Consider the following 18,396-nt stretch of genomic DNA (forward strand, 5'->3'; position numbering starts at 1 on the left):
GCTGCAGCCGCCGCCGGGCTCACTGGCCCCCCTCTCCCGTCAGCAACGCCCCGCTGCCGCGTTTGCTCGCCCTGCCGGCGGGCCAGCCGCCTCCGCCGCTGCCAGGCACGCCGGCCGCCCCGCTGCTGCGTTTACTCGCCCTGCCGGCGGGCCGGCCGCCGCCGCCGCTGCCAGGCACGCCGGCCGCCCCGTGCCATGTTTGCTCGCCTGGCCGGCTGGGCTGCTGCCGCCGCCGCCAGGCTCGCCGGCCGCCCCCTCCCGTCTGCACCGCCGCCGCGTTTGCTCGCCCTGGCCAGCACTGCAGGCCCCCGCACCGCCGGGCTCCCCCACGCTGCTGGCCCCAATTCTGCTGGGCTTCCCCTGCTGCCAGGCAGCCCCACCCACCGGCCTTCCTGCTTCTGCCATGCTCCCCTGCACTGCTAACCCCAGTTCTCCCGGGCTCCCCCGCCCTGCTGGCCCGGGCTCTGCCGCCCCCCCTGCCCCACCCTGCTGGCTCAGGCTCAGCCGCCCACCCCCACACTGCTGGCCCCGCCTCTGCCAGGCTTTCCCACCTCAGCCGGGGCCGGCCGGGCTCCAGCTTGGCTTGGGGCTGCCGCGGGCTCTCACTTCCGTGTTGGCAGCTTTTAGAATATTGTTCATGTATTAGCCGCCCTCGAATATTAGCCGCACTTCCGGGTTTCCACCAAACTTTTGGTCAAATTGGTGCGGCTTGTATTCGTGAAATTACTGTATTATGAATGTTTTAGCTGAAGTGTACAACTTAAATTTCACTTTGAGACATTCACAAATGAAGGAAGGGCAAAATCAAGGCTTCAAAAAATTAAGTACAGTAATTTCACGATTGTAAGCCGCACCTGATTATAAGCTGCACTTCCGGGTGTCGGCAACATTTAGATCTTTGTCCATATATGAACCGCACCAGATTATTTCGTTCGCAGCGAGGATCCGCATGCAACTTTCACAAAGTTGCCAATTAGTGACAGAATTGCAGGATTGCGGGGTTTACTGGATCGGCTCGGGCCTGCGCGGGCTCGCACTTCTGGGTTGGCAAATTTCTGAACCTCATCCATATATTGGCCACTCCTGAGTATAAGCTGTACTTCCGGGTTGGGAACAAAATTTTAGTCAAAATGGTGTGGCTTATAATTGTGAAATTTACGTGCCTCTGAGGCAGTTTCTCTGTGCATTTGCACAGTGGAAGGAAACAAAAAAATTAATTTGTGAAGTGTGAAGAATTATCAAAACATGGAATACAGTGGTTTTGGGGGACTGAAATTTTCTGTGTACATGTTGAGATGTGGCCAAACTCAAACAAATTTTTCTCAAACACTGAACACTTCAACCGGACAGTCATGTGTTTTTGCCTGCTATAAACCACCTTCCTCAATCTGAAGTTTACTGCTTAATATCTCTTAATTGCTATTTAATGTCAGTGTCATCATAATTTCTTCAGTTCTGTTTCCTAGAAAAGCACTTTGTCAGCGTGGTGTGCCTCCTGTAGCTCTGCTGCCCGTCCATATAACTGTCAGCCTGATTTTTTTGTAATGGAGTTTCACAAGTATAATAAAAGATTGCAGGCTTAGATAGATGGGGTTTGTATGTCTGAACAGTAAGGTAACAATGAAACAGGAAAGTGCTCAGTAAATCAAACCATACATATTTAAGTATTCTGCAAAGGACAAAATTATGGGAAGTACTCTTACAGGCAAGTAGGTCTCTTCTGAAAAATGAAATCTAAGAAGACACCAGATGCTTGCTTTTACTGAACCCATAAAATCCTCTTATGAAATCTGGTTTTATACTTGCAGGTTTTTTGAGATTCTAAATATCTTCCTTGTGATCTGGGCATTTAAGATAAGCAGAGGTGAACCAATCTAGCAAGTTTCTGTTTCCCTTCCCAATCTGGTGTATTTTGAAAACACAAATACTTAACTAAGGTTTAGAGCCTGGAAACATTCTCAGCTTCGCATCAGAAGTGGCTACAGTAGCTTGGGGTGCTTCAGAAAATTGTGATGCTGTGGCTGTGGGAGTTGGGGACAGAGCCCTGGCTTGTGTGGAGGCTGGTTGCAGAAGGCCCAGGGCTGTTTTGCACCCACTCCTAGGTCAAATGGGATTGTGGTGACAAGAGCTGGAGATTTTCTTGCTTTCTTGGAATTGTGTTTTGATGAAGACCATTGATTAGGGTTTGAGGTTTTGGTCTTCTAGGAAAAAAAATTCCAAAGTGCTAATAATTAGTGCAAGTGTTTCATTTGCTCATTCCATCCTTTCTTTCCTGTCAATAATAGGAATTGAAAGCTGTATAGGTGGTTTGCTATATAATTCCCAGGTAGTTATTTTCTGTTTTTCATCTTGCACAAACAGATCGAGCACTGGCTTGTGACAGTGGTGTTCTTGAGGAAGAAAATTATGGGACATATTGGATAAGGGATTACAAACTGATACTGATTAACACTTGTCCTGCTAGGTAGCACCCATGTACAGAAGAGCTTAAGTAACTTGTGGCTTACAGAGCATTCCATGTCTCACTGTCAGGAGCACTGAGCATCTTCTAGAAGTGAGCAGCCATCCGTTTTAACTCTGCCCTAAAACTGCAGCTGCAGCAACCCCATGGCCAATAGCTGCTCCAGTGGGCAGTGACTGAGCCTGACAGACCATCTGTGACAAAAATAACAAGGAACTTTCTTCCCCAACTGAAAGTATACATCACACTTCTTCACAGAGTATAGAGTGTGACTCTTTCCTAGGTTCCTGTTTTAGCCCCAAGTGTTGAAATGTTGTTGTAGGCTGACAGCTCATTTTGGGCGAGACATTCCTTTGAACTTTGAAGGTGGGTAACCTATTCCAGCAAAAGTAGGTGCTTGCTGAATCAGGGCCTTGGTTTCTTTCTACTCTGCAGTGTGGAGAGTTCATGAGTTGGTTTGCATTGGCACCTTTTCATTAGCAATGCTGTAAGGTTGAAAACAACAGGTGCGTGCTGTCATACTTTTCTTCAAAAAAAGAAACATTTACATTTGACAGCTAATGCATTCACATACTGCTTTTGTTTTGCTTAATGTTTCTTTCTAATTGACTGTCACTTTCCCATTTTTGAGTATCAGCATACTTCTGGTATTTGTTTATATCAACTGAACACTATTTTTCTTATGCAAATTTTGTAGATGCCTTATGCTTTAAGAAAAAGTAGCACTCAATTTATAAAATCTTTGCATGCTGAATAAGGTCCTTTGCTAGAGATGTCTGAATCCATTCTGATTCCATAGAAACATCTTCGCTTTTTTTGCCATGTGCCTTTCTCTTAAAAAATATGTCTTATCTTTGGGTGCATCAAGTGACTGATCTTTGAGAAGAGACATGTTTGGAATGCTTGAATAACTCACATCATCTGCACTGACTTCAGCTCTTACCCTGCAAACTTTCAGTTTGACTCAGGAGTTCCTCTTGCACTGACACAGTGGAAAAAACAAGCAGAGAATGCTTGAAATGGACTCACCAGAGTTCAGTAGCTGTAATGTGGTTCTGTGTAAATGTAGCAACTCACTGGTACTGGAATAGAAAGAGCAAGGGAAATCTTGAGCCTACCATGGATGAATTTGATGTTTTAAGCTAAGCTGCTTCTGGTCTTCTTACTGTAAAGCAACAGAACTTGACTCTTGCCAGCAAGCAAAATGTTGAAGCCCAGGTCTTTTGCCAATTTTTCCATCAAAATGAAAGTATTATGCAGAGAGTTGATTCCCATTTCCAATCTAGAGGGTCACTAAGACCACTGAATCATAGAATAGTTTGTGTTGGAAGGAACATTAAAGACCATTGAGTTCCAGCCCCCCTTCCACAGGCAGGGACACCTTCCACCAGACCTGCTTGCTCAGAGCCCCATCCAGCCTGGCCTTGAACTCTTCCATGGGTGGGGCACCCATAGTTTCTCTGGGCAGCCTGTTCCAGAGATTGGTATTGAGCAAGGAAGAAGGAAGGGAAATGGACTGAGAAAACAAATCTATGTTTGGGACAGTATCCTATGCTGTGTTGGGATTACATTGTACATGAATAGGGGTTTTTTTTTGCAAAAGAGAAATAAGACAAGAACACCTGAATGCCAAGTGCCAGCAGAAAGATAAGTGCCTTGTACAGAGCAGGAGCTGTGTGAGAGCACAGTCCCTTGTGTAAAGATTGCCCCATAGCGCTGGAAGGTTAGGGAGACCTTGGAGTTATCTGGGAGTTATCTGCTGTTTCCTCACACTGGAACTGGAGAAGCAATGTTTTGACATTTCCATTCCCTCTTCATCCCCTAGATGTCATCAATATAAACTGGATTAAGTGAGGAACAACCAGAATATTAGCTTTAGAGGCAAAGAGATGTCTTACTGAATACACAGTTTTATGCTTTACTTTGTAGAAGATACTTGGGGAATCCTTTCATGGTGCTCTCTGATCTTACTGTACATCTGGATGTTGGAAGATTAAAACATTTAGGAAATCTGTCCAAAACATGAAAGATATACTGGACCTGTACTTTGGTGCTTGCCACCTTTGGCAGATACCTGTACTAATCCATTAGCTGTCTGTGTTGGTGAGTGAGATGTTAATACAAGTCTGAAGAAAAATTGCCAGGAAAAGGAAAACATTAGAAGAACTCTAAAAATATGTCAAAACCAGTTAGGGTGGTTTTGGGGTTTTATAGTAAAACTGTGGAATGTTTTGAAAAATAAATAATGGAAAAAAATGTAAACCAAAAATCTTTCACAGTAAATAATATGGTTATTTTGCTTTGCATTTAAGTTCCAGCTTGACACTATATTAGCTATGCATTATCTATTGAAACTCCCCTTTTCATGTTTTTATACAATCTTTTTATATGAAATGCTACAGTGATTTCATAGATTTTTGCATCATCTGAAACAGGATGGTCACAGGAGCATTGCTCTTTAGCCTTGGGTATTTTGGTTTGTCTCTTTTTTTCCCCCCTTGGTTGCATAGGTGGCTTGCTTTTTAATATGGAGCAAAGCCATTGTAATGAATAGATATGAAGTTTAAATTCATGCTTCATGAACAGCCTTAATTCTAGTATTTACTAATTTGAGAACTTAGAGCACTTTTAACACTAATATTCCTTTAATGAGGTTTTTCAGGTTGATTTTTTTTTTTTCAATTTTAAACTAAAATCTTGGAACTTGCTTGCCAGGTTCCATTAATTGCACCTCTTAAAATAAGTAGAGAAGATGATGTTTTCCAGAACACAGACTTTGAACTGGTGCTTACAGACTTCATTGTGGACACCTCATGTTGATGCTTTCACATCCAAAAATCAAGAGACCATAGCTGAGCAGACTCAGAGCCTTCTTTATAATGACAAATAGCCTTTTATTTATGTGCTTTATGAATTGCCAATAGCAAATTAATACAATTTACTCTTTGTTTCAAATTAATAAATACTGCATATAGCACTTACTGTGCATATTTAATAGGAAGAAGGAGATTAATTGGCTCTGTAGATAAAAGTTGCAAGATTCTCTTGAAGTATTTTATCTATTTGACTTGAATTTTGACCTGTTTTGAATCCTTACCTCTTCTCAGCCTTTTCCCACTGCATGCCCAGCAATTTAAATTTATGGTGTTATTTGGTTTATTCTTTTTGTTGTTGTTGTTGTTGGGGTTTTTTGCTTGTTTTTTCTTTCTTTTTCAGTAGTTTTGTCTGGTTTTTTTATTTGTTTTGTTTTTCTTCCCTAAATGCAGTTTAGGTAAAAACGTACATTATGGCATGCACAGTCTGTGGGCTCCCTTTCCATCTTTGGAAATCAGTTTCTGTTCCAAAAGCAAAAAAGCAAATAGGTATTTCATGTTTGTTAAAACCATATTTTACTATTAAACAAACAAGGCTGCCCTTGAAGCCTGTGCCATTGCAGTGATCCCCTACAGAACATGGAGCAATTGACAACTCTGACTGTGCTTTTGTGATTCTTCCTTTGAATGACCTGGAAGAGAGGGCTCACAAATCAGTTTTAACCATTTATTTTGGCTGAATACTAAGGCTTTGTGGCCCAAATTGTTCAACTTGCAGATAGCTTTTCCTTTTTGTGTATTAATTATAATAAAAAATGTGATTGTTATAATTGGACTCAGCAGTTTATTTGGGAAAAATAAATGCTTTGTGTTGTAGGTTCCCCAGTTTTACCCACAGGCTAAGTCTTGTATATATAATTATGTTTTAGGAGACATTTTAAGTGCTAGTTGAACCTTTAACCTGCGTTTCCTCTGGAATAATTACAGGATGTGAAAATGGCCAAATGAAACGCTTACTCATAGAGATTAATAGAATTAGTTAAGCTACTGTTACCTTATGCTTGATTTATATTGTATGTGTAGGTTGAAACAGGCTGTAATGGCATGTGGGTGTTTTCCTATCTTTTCATACTTGCTAAAGTTTTGCCTTATGTTTATTACTTGCTATGTTATGTGAACTGCTTAAAAAGGCATTTTAGACCACTGGCAGGTAGTTGAATTTCAAAGGCTGGCTCTATTTAAAACAAAACAGTACTGTTTGAACTTCTATCAATTTTTTTTCTGAAAATAACACTAATAGAATTGATTCCATCGCCTTCCAAGGAAACAAGTTGAAAAAGAAACCTCTGTGGATTAGTAGTCCAGACATCAAATATATTTTACAGACGTTTGAAACCAAGCCTGAGTCAGCTACAATGGAAGCAGGGAAAACGAAGAAAAATCATTTGTCTGTCTGCATTGCCAGAAATGCTGGAAAAGGTAAAAATAAAAAGTCTGCAAACATGAGGAGTGGTATAGCAAAAGTAGAGCATTTAATCTTATTTAAAGATTCAAGATTGGTGGTAATTCTAATCTATTTTCAAGTAAAACCTTCCGTTAAAAGTGATTTGCCTTTTAAAATTTGTTCTGGTGCATTTCTTTAAAAAGAGAGTGATGCTTTGCCTTTGGGGCAACCTGAATTTTAGTCTTCCAGGAAAGTGTTGAACTGTTACCATCTTAATTTTCAGCAGCTAAGTCTGTAACAGAAAACTTAAATTTAGAATTAGAGAAAAGCCTGAAGTCAGCTTATTTTATCTCATTAGATAATGCTGTGGGATTTACTAGGCATGTTTATACCAGCCTTCAGTGGTGTTGAAGGACTTTTTGTTGGGCTACTTTCAGTTAATGCTTTGCAGCCTCCCATCCTGCAGCCTCTACCAGTTAAAGCATTTGGGGATTTCACCCAGGTGAGGAGCAATTTGCAGAGGTGTTACCAAGGACAGGAGCTCACCATGGCTCATTTAAAAATCTCAGCAGATGCCAGCTTAATATATTCCTTATTGGATTTTTAACTGTCCAGCAAAATACTGTTTTAAGGCAGATGATGATGATGATACTCATCTGTGGAGTTCCTGGGAAGGCTTAGGGGCAGTGAATGTGAAACCTTTAAAAATCTGGAACACAAGTGGAGGAAACGTTTCTCATGGAAAATTCTTTGTCTGCAACTTCATTTTGAATCAAAGAGAATTTGGGTGAACCCATTCTACCATTCACCTATGGTATCTTTAGTGAGCAATTTCTCTGCTTTTAAATCCTGTTTTAAGTTGGTGTGGAGTTAATGTTTGTTACAGTGGTTACAGCAGGCAGTGAAAATGAGATTTTATTTTTTTTAAGGTCAGTGACGTATAAATGCAAAGGACATTAAAATCAATTACTAAATCAAGATTTCCTTTATTCACATTCTATTTATGCTTACCTCTCTTTGATGACTTCCCTTAAAAGTATTATACTAATGTAGGAAACTAAATATTTTCCTTATATACATTTCTGTATCATCTTGGGTTACGGGATTTCTCGTGTCTTTCCTGAAAAACATACTCAGTAAGTCCACTTAGCATGCATGAAATATGAGCATCCTCTCTGCATACAGACAAGTTATTTCTTTATAATAATGATTCTCTTATTAATTATACCAAATTCGTTTTAAGGAAGAAATCTGTATTTTGTTCCTTGTGTAGAATGGATATATAATGCAGGAATTACAGTATTTCACCAGAGATGCAAGCGGAAATCCTGGAAAAGGGTTGCTAAACATGGAATCTGAATGCAAATGTTCTGTGATAAGTGTGGGTTATTTTGCTGAAGGGTGCATGTGCATGCATCAAGAAGCACTGTGATGGCATGAAGAGAGTTTATGGGCACAGCTGTGTGTGTTGAGGCGTGGCCCTTCAGCTGGAAAATTATATACTAGGATATCTTAGCTTTTATCTTTGTGTCATAATGTCTTTTGTTACTGAAGTAATCTTTAAGGAACTTCGAGAACCACAGAGGCTGTGGTTGATGGGAAATCAACTTAGCAAATCATTAACATCAACAAATGAAATAGTAAGAGAAGGGAGAGACTGCAGTATTGAGCTATTGACTGCTCTATGTGTTTAACAAAGGACATTAGAACACCATGTTTAAAATAGTTGACTAAAACTTCAGAAGTATGACATTAGCAGAGGCTTTACTGCAAATACACTGTTTATATTGAAATGATGAGAAGTGTTCTCACAAATCCTTGAATTTACAGTTATCAAATGCTGATCAGAGAGCTTCCAGCATTTATTGGAATTCAGTGCCTTCTGAAATGTTTTTATACTTCTACCATATTTTCTAAGATGATGGAATGACTAAATATTAGCCAGTTGTTGTGCTTTTGGGAATCATTAATTTCTGGAAAATATCCCTCTGCTGTCAAAGAAATGAAGTTCTGTTCAGGGGAATTCATCTGGAAAGAGCATTTCTTCGGGGGCGATGGGGACCATCTGTGGAATTCCAACTACGCAGAAAACCTGGAGCAGAGATGGGCAAAAATACACAGGATGCAGGCAGTTCTGCGGAGGTCACTGTGGTAACCTTGTCTAGAGGAAAGGTCTGCATACGTGGGCTGACCTTCTGACCCTTAATAATTCAAGAGTAATGCTACACATTCTTCATGCCTATGCAACATTTCTGTGGCATAAGGCTTCTAACCATTCCCAATCTTCATATAATTTTCAAATGCATCTTTACACGTATGCAATATATACACACAGAAACCCTGTGATTGGTATTTAGTATCCTGCCTATATAGTTTAAAATCATTCACCTCCAAAGCAAACAAAAGCAAAAGGAAACATTCTTCAAGATTCAAATTTCTTTTCTACTGCAGTGAATTAGTAACTTGCTTTGTGCTGTAGTGAGGTGCATTTTTTTTGTTTGAACCATTTGGTTCACAAATGACTTTATACTCCAGTCTTTTAGTGTTGTTGTGAGATTTCATCAAGCAAACAGTGTTTGTTTTCACGTGTATGTTTGGTTGGTTTTGGCCATCTAGTTTGACATTCCATTATACCCCCCCCTTTTCTCTCCTTCTTCAAGGCAATGAATTTTGTTCATAAATGGAGAAGGCTTGGCTGTCATTTCTCTGGTAGCTTACCTTGCAATGCGGTCATGCACCTTCACAAAGGAGGTCTCTGTCGTGTCCCCCTCCTTGCACCCCCAATTCACTGTGTTTTATTTAATGCATGTGGCGGTCATTTTAATGGAAAATGCAGAGATTTGTATGAAGTCTGAAAATAGGAGAGAAAAGTTTGCGTTCCTTGTTTAAAAGTCATAACATATCATATTGTAAATAAGGATTTAGAATTTACTCTGATTTTTGTGCTGATATTTTGGCTTTCTTGTTTTTCACTTCTCTGGGTGTTTCTCACTGTCTATTTACGCTGTTAACCTTGTTTAAAAAGGGAGAAGAAAAGAAACACTGAAGTTTTCTAACTCTTTTTGGTAACCTTATCCCATTATAGTTATTTATTTTCGCATAAGCATGGATAATTTTAACATATTTCACTATTTTCATAATCCTATCGCTTCAATGGAAGGTTTCCAATTTACAGTAAACACACCCAGAATTGAATGCTGAATTGGATAAATATTTTTCTGTTTTAATAGGCATTCCATGGATGTGGCCTACTGTATCAACACTGATTTAGAGATTAAACTGAGATGATGGTTCATTAGGACACCATCTCTGTGTTTGTCCTGGATGACGCGTTATGATTCAGGGTGCACATTCAGTAAGGAGAAGGGGGTTGGGTTTACAGTTCCTCTTTGGACCAGTGTCACAGGGATCCTGTTTGCACAGCTGTGCAGATGGGGAACACATGGCCCTGGGTGTCTCTGGGAGGACCACCTGCAAGCTACTTATCCTCAGCCAGGTACCTGAATTGAGCACTCGCTCTTGCAAAAGCACCCACTGCAGGAGAGTGCAGCTGACTAATGGGCACCTGCAGTTCCTCGGCGTGTCCTTCCTCAGACCTGGTGTAGGGTATTTCAGCTTTGTTAGTCCCCTCTGGGGACATTATTGAGTTGACATCAAGTAGGTCAAATGCCCTTCAACGATGTATATGAGCTTTTGTCATCAGCATCCTATAGTTTTGTGTTTTGTCTTCTCCAGCATGCTTCAGGTAGGTGCCAGTACAAATGTCAGTGAGCACATCCCACTCTTCTTTACAGCCTGTAGCCTACAACTCCTTTCATCTCTAATAATAGTCCCCATCAGCTCCAAGTGGAAAATGTAACTACACAAGCCCAGCATTTTACCAATAGTGCCAGCCAGTTTGTGTGTAGAGAACAGAATAGATCTTTGGACCCAGTCTAGGCCTGAGGCTGGAACTGAATTTCCAGTTGCTAAGTGTAGATGGAAGCCACAGTTACATTCTTAATCTTAGTCCTTTGAAATGTATTTTCTGACTCTCCCTTTAAACTTACTTACCTTAAAATAATACTGGTAGTTACTTTAAAGCACGTACATAAATGACTAATAATGTCAACTCACATAATTTTTGTAGTGCCTTTTCTCCTCTAGTTTGGAGCTAAAAACAGCACTAGAATGTCTCAAGTATTAATTTCATGACTGGCTAGAATACAATATTCTAATATTGACAAGTCTGGTAAGTCTCAATAGTCATGTAAACTCAAGGAATATTTATACTATCATAGTTTGTACTCAGACTATGTTCAAAATCTTTAAAAGTTGACTTTGATTTAAGCAATTGCATATGTTTAATTGCTATGTTTCTTTTCCATGGAGTAACTGGTAACTAGTACGTTACTGCATTTCTGCTGGTACAGAGGCATTAAGATCCTCTGAAGCCAAATGGATTATTAATTATATATTGAAGCTGCTTCTCAGACTTTTAAATGTCAAAGATTTTTGCATTTGGGAAACAAAGAAAAGCAAAAGCCGTGAACAAACCAACAACTCTCCCCAAAACCTCAAGAACCCCAAACACAGACTTTATTTCAATATCAAGCAATGTTGGTCCTTGTCTTGGTTGTTTATGATTGTACTATAGCTCATTAATCCTGGAATAACTCTGACCTACTTGCATGAATTATGAATTAAACTTTACTCCTTGAGCATCTGATTTGTGGTACTTGTGTGCCATGGAAACAGTGACAGCAAATACGGAAGCCAAATTCCCCTTTTTCCTTATCTCTGCAGTGCCTTTGCAGGGGCTTTTTTGACTGGAGAAGCAGAGCTTACTCTTTCCGTACTAAGAAAATATTTGAACATATTATTTCAAAAGTCAGCCTGAAGTGTCTTTTATTTTTGGTTGGATTTCAGTTGGAAAACACGTGGATCGGGTTGCATACTCTCTATTTAGATAGGTGCTTGTCATGCTAACAATGAGCAAAGAAGGCTCAGTGTGTGAATGCCTGAATGGCACAGAGCCATAGAGAGGGAGTGGATGTTATGGGGGGATGTGGGGAAGCATGAGCAAGACAAAGGCTTCATTGCAAAGATCACCTCTCACTAATTAACACAATAAGTACACTAATTAGCACAGTAAGTACAGAAAATAGAAAGTAATGAGAAACGCATCGAAATAGGTGAGAATTCAGTGGACAGCAAAGCTGTATTCTGTAAAGATGTTGTAAGAAGGCCTTTGTGCTTTTCCTGACTACTTAAACACTGGCAGCCATAGGAAAGCTGGAAAACCTATGGAGAAGAGTTTATCTGTGATTTATGGTTAAGGCGGCAGATTGTCAGCATCTTACCACTATGTGTTGTGCTTTCCTTTAGTGTTTGACTAATATAAGGCTTCACAATTGTCACTGATTGTAGTGGAACAATTACACCTTCTTGCCAGAATCTTGTCCTTCCAAGATTCAGTTCTTCACAGATGAAGACTCATCTCAATTCAATATTTGCTGAATCTTCTGGGGATTTTTTTGCTAGCTTTTTTGTTTTGTTTATTTAGAGCCTCTGCTTGTCTCACTGATATGCCACTAGAAAACTGTAAGCTTCAAGTTGCTCCAGTCTTAGTAAAAGCAACATCTTATGTGATCCTGTCATATGAAATAATGTAGTCTATTAGGAGGGGAAGAATTGATTTACATTCAGATTAAATTTTTTTGTCTATTTGCAATTAGATTTATGTGCCTACTCACCATCTTGTCTGTACTGCAGTTCTAATGTTCCCTTATAAAACTGGTAGGTAGAGACAGCTGCAAATGCATTGAATTGATTTCTTTCTATCATAATGCTGGGTAATTTGAAAACTGAAGCCACTGTTGGAAACTTTTTCCAGAAGAATTATCTGGGTTTCTACAATTAAACTATGTGTTTCTGTATGCTATATTCAAAAATATACTCATTAAGTTTTCTGTGCATGGTGGTTTTTTTGTTTGCTGGAGGAGTTTTTTGATGTCTTGTGGAGGCTGCTTCAAGTAAAATCTTGTATTCCTCATGCTGTAACACTTTTCTGTAATCTATCTCCCTTAGAAACTTTTTGATGGCACCTATTAATTTTCTCCATAGATTTTAAATACTATTGATGCTGAGTAATGTATTTAATTAGCCCCAAACTTTCTATGTAATCATTCCAATCTGTGCTTCTCTCTCAGCTTTGCCTGTAAGGATGACAAATGGCAGGAGGGGGAAAGGGCACTTTCCTGTCAGTGGCTGTGGAGCCTTTGGTCCTTGGGTTGTCAGAGCAGTTGCTCCGTCTGAAAGAGCTGTGAAAGAACAATGAAAATACTATTTAACTTCATTTAAGAAGTCAAAACAAATATAAGTTGTAGCAAAAAGCTTCCTTATCTTATGAAACAGGACATTTTTATGGTTCCTTTAGTGTTTCCCATATTTTCATTGCAATAATATCAGCTTATTTGTGAAATCCTGAACTGTATCAGTCAGAGCTAAGTTAACTTTTCTGTGTCTATTCTTGCAAGGTCAAGAGGGAAGATAAATTAGCTCAAAATTATACAAAGTGTTTTTATGCAGTTTAGAGTAAATGCTAACTGAAACCTCTTCACATTTTTATGGGCATTAACATCCTTGGCTCTTGAATTGGTTATATACCAATTCATTTCTGAGGTAAGGCACATGGATGTCAAATTGATCTGGTAAAGGACAAAGTTAACTGTACAACTGAATTTTTTAGGGGTTTTTTTTTTTGGTTGGTTGGTTTTTTGTTGGTTTTTGATTTTTTTTTTTTTTAACTCGTTCTCATCTTTTCTGAGAATAAAAATTAAAGAAGGTCTTTATATTTTTAACCTAACCCTTGGAGGTAACATATGGTCAAATGCCAGCTGAACCATTTGTTTGCTAGGCAGCTCTGATAGATCACAATTAGAAAGGATTAAGTCAGTTGAGCAGAAGAGTGAGAAGCATTCTCAAATAGGACAACATGCTTTTTGGAAGCTGGGAGCATACATGCAGGACTATGGATGAAGCAGGAAGAGAGATCACTCTTGTCAGTCTATAGTGAAATACATCACCATTTGTGTATTTAACATTAGCTTAGCATAGGAAAATTTTTTCTTTTAAGGAATCCTTAAAATAAAACAGAATCATATGCTTGAAGGCAATAAATGGAAATTGTTTCAAGCAGGAGAGGCAGTGCTGTGATTACTGGGGACATTTACCTGTGGAGTTTACCTAGTTGAAACCAATCCCTGGTGTCTGCAGGACAAAGTTGAGAAAAAGAGTAAAAAGATCTAGGAAAATTGTTTCCAGAGATTTTAGAAAACAGGAAAATCTTGTGAAAATATCCCTATGACGTTTTTGCCTGTTGCTGAGCATGGCGGAATTGAGGAGGATATTATTGTCCTTTTGTGGGAGCTGAAGGGAAGAAGCTGTCATTCTTTACTGCCAACCACCCTGTTTAAACTCCTTCAGAAAAAGATTGTGGGAATAATAAATGCTTGCATAAATTTATGCTTGCATAAATTTTAAACTCCCAATAAGGTCCTCACCCCTCTTTTAACTGTGTAGGAGGACACAGTCAAACAGATATGAATGAATTCAGATGGGACATGAGGAAAAGGCTCTTCACTTTGTCAGTCCCTGGCACAGGCTGGATGCAAGGAGGGTGCTGTGGCAGCTCCAGAAGTTTGTGACTGCTTGGAAGAGGACAGGAGAATTTGCTCAGGGAGGTTTACTAACTTGGGAAAGTTTTTGATGCCGGTTAAAGTTGCTCTGTTAAATGTGTGCTGTTAAAATAATGTGGTGATGAAATACTGATACATAGTGGATTGAAAATAAATTGTTAAACCAAACCTTTTCTACCTGGAAATCTGTGTAAATACCAGAAAAACCTCTAGGATGTGTAAGCACAATTTAACAGAGAATTTCAGAACAGATATGACCTTATGTGCAGAAAATAATGCATGTGGAAAAGCAGAATCCCTAATATTTGTGCCCTTTTGAAACCACTCGGCAATGCAAAGGAAGCTTTCAAAATCTCTCCAGTGAATCTCTCCTTTACTGAGTGAAGGCAGTAATTTTTTCAGAGTTTTAATATATGTTGTATATTACAGAGGCATGCGAGCTTCCAAGATATCAAAGAGGTATTCTTGGAGTCACAGACTCACCATTAGCAGCTGATCTCTGTTAATTAGAAGCAAAACCAAATGAACACAACTGACTTAAGTAGGTTTTTTAATACATGGCTGTTCACAGAATAAAAGCAAAATTCATGAAGATTTTCTTTTATCCCAGAGAAAGGGAAATGGTAATGTATACTGTGAAATAATGATGTCATTACGAACTAGTTGCATATTTAAAATATAACATCTGATTAGTGCCTCTTAATTACCTGGGTATTTTCTTTAATAACAAACAACATTAATTTCTCATTTCAAACATCAGGTTATTAAAACTGTAGAATGACAAACATGCTGTAGGAGCAAGGACAGCTACTTGAATTGGCCCATTATCAGCAAGTCAGTTGTATTTATGCCCTTGTAAAATTTCTAGGTGTTCTTGCACTGTGAAGGAAATGATAAGTATTTGACCACTGTTTGGGAGAGGAATGAGCTTGAACCATTTTGTAACTCTTGAATTGGTGTTGATATATGTAAAACTACTTCAGATAAGATAAGCAGTGACATTTATGGTTGGACTTGATGATCTTAAAGGCCTTTTACCAACCTAAATGACTCTACGATTGTAAAGATTTTGGGAAGCTGTCTAAATGAATAATTTCTGCTCCACATTCTGGTGTAATAATGGAGTAGTCAATTAAAGAGCAAATACAATGAGGCTCTGGTCCTCCTTTTCTCCTTCCCTCTCTGCTCTTGTGCCCTCTGTTCAACACATGAAATTTCTTTTCCTTGCAACACAAGCTTTAATATGCTCATTCTCCAGCAACCTTCATCATCATTCTTCTGCAGTTCTAACTTCTTTTTCTCTTTTGCTTCTACCCTCTACGCTTAATTTTCCAGTCTTGTCTTCAATCCTCTGTAGCTGACTGAAGCTGCACTTGCTGAGGACTTCAGTAATGCTTTTGTGGTTATACTGCAGAATAAATGAATCTGTTTCTCTACTGCTTATGAGACTGTTACCTAAGACTTCTAACTTCTGTTGCTGTAAAAATACCATCCTACTTCCATAGAAGGGCTTGAGTTTGTGTATTTGTTACAACAAGGAGGAATGATGATCTTCATTTTAGAAGAGATGTAAATTATTAGGGAATACAGAATTATTTTCAGCCATGTGAATAATGTAATCTCATTCTTCTGGGACCTCTTAAGATGAAAAGGAAAAGTAGTCAAAGATTGTGTGGTGGATTATAATATTGTCATTTTAGATTGGAAGTGGACCTAATATATAAAAGTGTAATTTTCCTTGTAAACCAGTATTGTTGAATATTTTGCCATCAGTGGGCTGCAGTTCATAAGAACATTTGCATGTTACTTCTTAAAATAAAGTAGTAAATATATAACAACTTATGTGCCATCAGTGGGCGTTTTACCAGATAGCATCATATTTTTTCCTGAGTATCATACAAGAATTGGAAGGTCTGTATTATTTTGTAAGGATTTAAACTTCTTTTCAGGATATCACTAATCAGTAAAAAAATGTTCTTTGCCTCCAGGGTGGAGTTCATTTCTTTTGTTCCTGAGAGCTGACTAGGAGAAAGGGACATTTCAACTTTTCTTGATAAAGGTAAGACAGCATCTCTTGATAAGGATAAGACACTGTTCATTATTATGAGCTCATAGAAAGTTTGTTGATGGAGGGTTTGTTTATTTTGGGCTATTTTTCTCAAGTTTTGTGCTTTGTAGTAAGTGCAGTGTGTGATAATGTAACTTGTATTGGGAATGGAATGTGTAACTCTACAGAAGGTATCAGTAAAGGCTCTGAAGATAAACAGGTACCTGTAGAGCTGCATGACAAAGTGGATAGCAATTTGTTCTGCTGCTGGTACTTGTGATATTTTCCGTGTGCCACTGAACTGTCCTGCCTAAGTTCACTCCATCCTACTTCCACAAACTCAGGAAGGGCTCTTAAAATCAGGAGAGTTTTCTCTGTGCCAGTTGTCAAAGAAACGTGTAGGTTTGCCTGCTGCTACCTTCACTGTTCTGTATGAGCAGTGTGAGAGTGCAGAGGTTGATATAAGGAGAGAAGGACCTGGAGATCAATTTTAATTGAGATAACACCTTCAAAAGTAAGCAGCAAATAATTACTGTGCTTGTCAGAAGTAAGAGACAGAGAAGGGAATAAAACTCTGCGAGACTTCAAGGGACATCCTCAAGGACTCTTCCTTCAAGGTCTGACTTTTTGTTGATTTGTGTGTTGAATTAAAGTGTGAAATAAACATTTAGAAGTAGAGCATGCAGCTTAGTGTTGAACTCTTACATGTTAGTTACTAGCTCAGTACTTACTAGTTTTTTATGCAGAAATCTACAAAGCACTGCCTTTCTCATTTCCATTTGGCAAATTTTGAAAAGTGGGATTAGGTTTGATGTGACTGCTGATCGTGGGGTTGGTCTGGTTTAGCAGTGACCACACATGCAGCAGATAGACCATCTGTGTGACCCTGCGATGCAGGTAGAGAGCGTAAGTGTGGCTCAATTTCTGTTCAAAGGGGCTGGAATTCATACACTGTCATTTCTAATTTGTCCTGTGATAGAGACTGCAGTCTGTCATTGAAGGTGGTAATGTGTTTTAACCGAACCAATCACTGCCTTTTCAGTGACTGCATCTGCACATCCACTTTTGTCTTGTTCAGCAATGCATTTAACAGAATGGTAGAATGAAGGCTCCAGCTGTATGTTGATGTTTAGGCTATCAGGAACAGCACAGCATAAGTCTGCTTCTTGAAAGTTGAATAGCTTGGAAAAGAGAAAAAGACAATTCTAACAAATGTGAAGAGAAATCAGAAGATTCACTAAAAATCTGTTTTGTGTGTTTGTGCTGATGTAGCTGATTTTGAGGTTTTTTCTGTAAGCATTATGCATCTTTCTTGTTCAGTAGTTCAAAGCAGCACTATCATGCTGGATGTATGGATGCAGTTTTTATGAATTTACAAGTGCTTACTGTACTATATATAGTCTGCTACTTTAGGGGATGAGAAAGCTATAATCACCTTCATATCCTTATGATCGTATGGATATATAGACATTAGGAGTTATGCTGCCTTCTTGCTTAGCAAAGCACAGTTAAAATATTTTTGGTATGGAAACATTCTTTCAAAATCTTTAGTTTTGGAATTTAGGCTTTAGCTTTAATCTCTTATCCACTGATAAATTTAAAAAAATGCCTTTGAGTTCTGTAGAATCCTTCTAATCCTGGCGCTCCTGTCCTTCTTCCTCCTTGCAACTTGTGAAACCGTTGCCCATCATTTCAAATGCTCACGTTTTGTGATTTTTAAATTTACTCGGCATGTGTAATCTCAAAGGTTAAACTGTTTTTGGAAGAGTTCTCAATCAATCATGAAAGGAGGAAAAAAAAATTTCCTGATGAAGTGATACATTTATTGAAGGACTTGTAGACCCCCACTGAAGGAATGTGTTAAATTGCTTAAGATGCAGGGTGAAAAATTGCTATGCTAACATACATGAAAATGCATTAATAATAATTTAACTGATAAATTAATATGACCT

The 18,396-nt window shown here is 38.9% G+C and overlaps 1 protein-coding gene across 1 annotated transcript in view; it reads left to right on the forward strand.

Annotated features, from left to right (window-relative positions):
• The window catches only part of BMPR1B (bone morphogenetic protein receptor type 1B), a 230,289-nt gene that overhangs the window by 31,920 nt on the left and 179,973 nt on the right, over positions 1-18,396 (forward strand). The window contains exon 2 of the mRNA XM_033061222.1: positions 16,386-16,456. The gene's annotated coding sequence lies outside the window, so the exon portion shown is untranslated. The remainder of the gene's footprint in view (positions 1-16,385; positions 16,457-18,396) is intronic.

Source organism: Catharus ustulatus, chromosome 5 (genome assembly GCF_009819885.2).
Source record: "Catharus ustulatus isolate bCatUst1 chromosome 5, bCatUst1.pri.v2, whole genome shotgun sequence".
Lineage (NCBI taxonomy): Eukaryota > Metazoa > Chordata > Aves > Passeriformes > Turdidae > Catharus > Catharus ustulatus.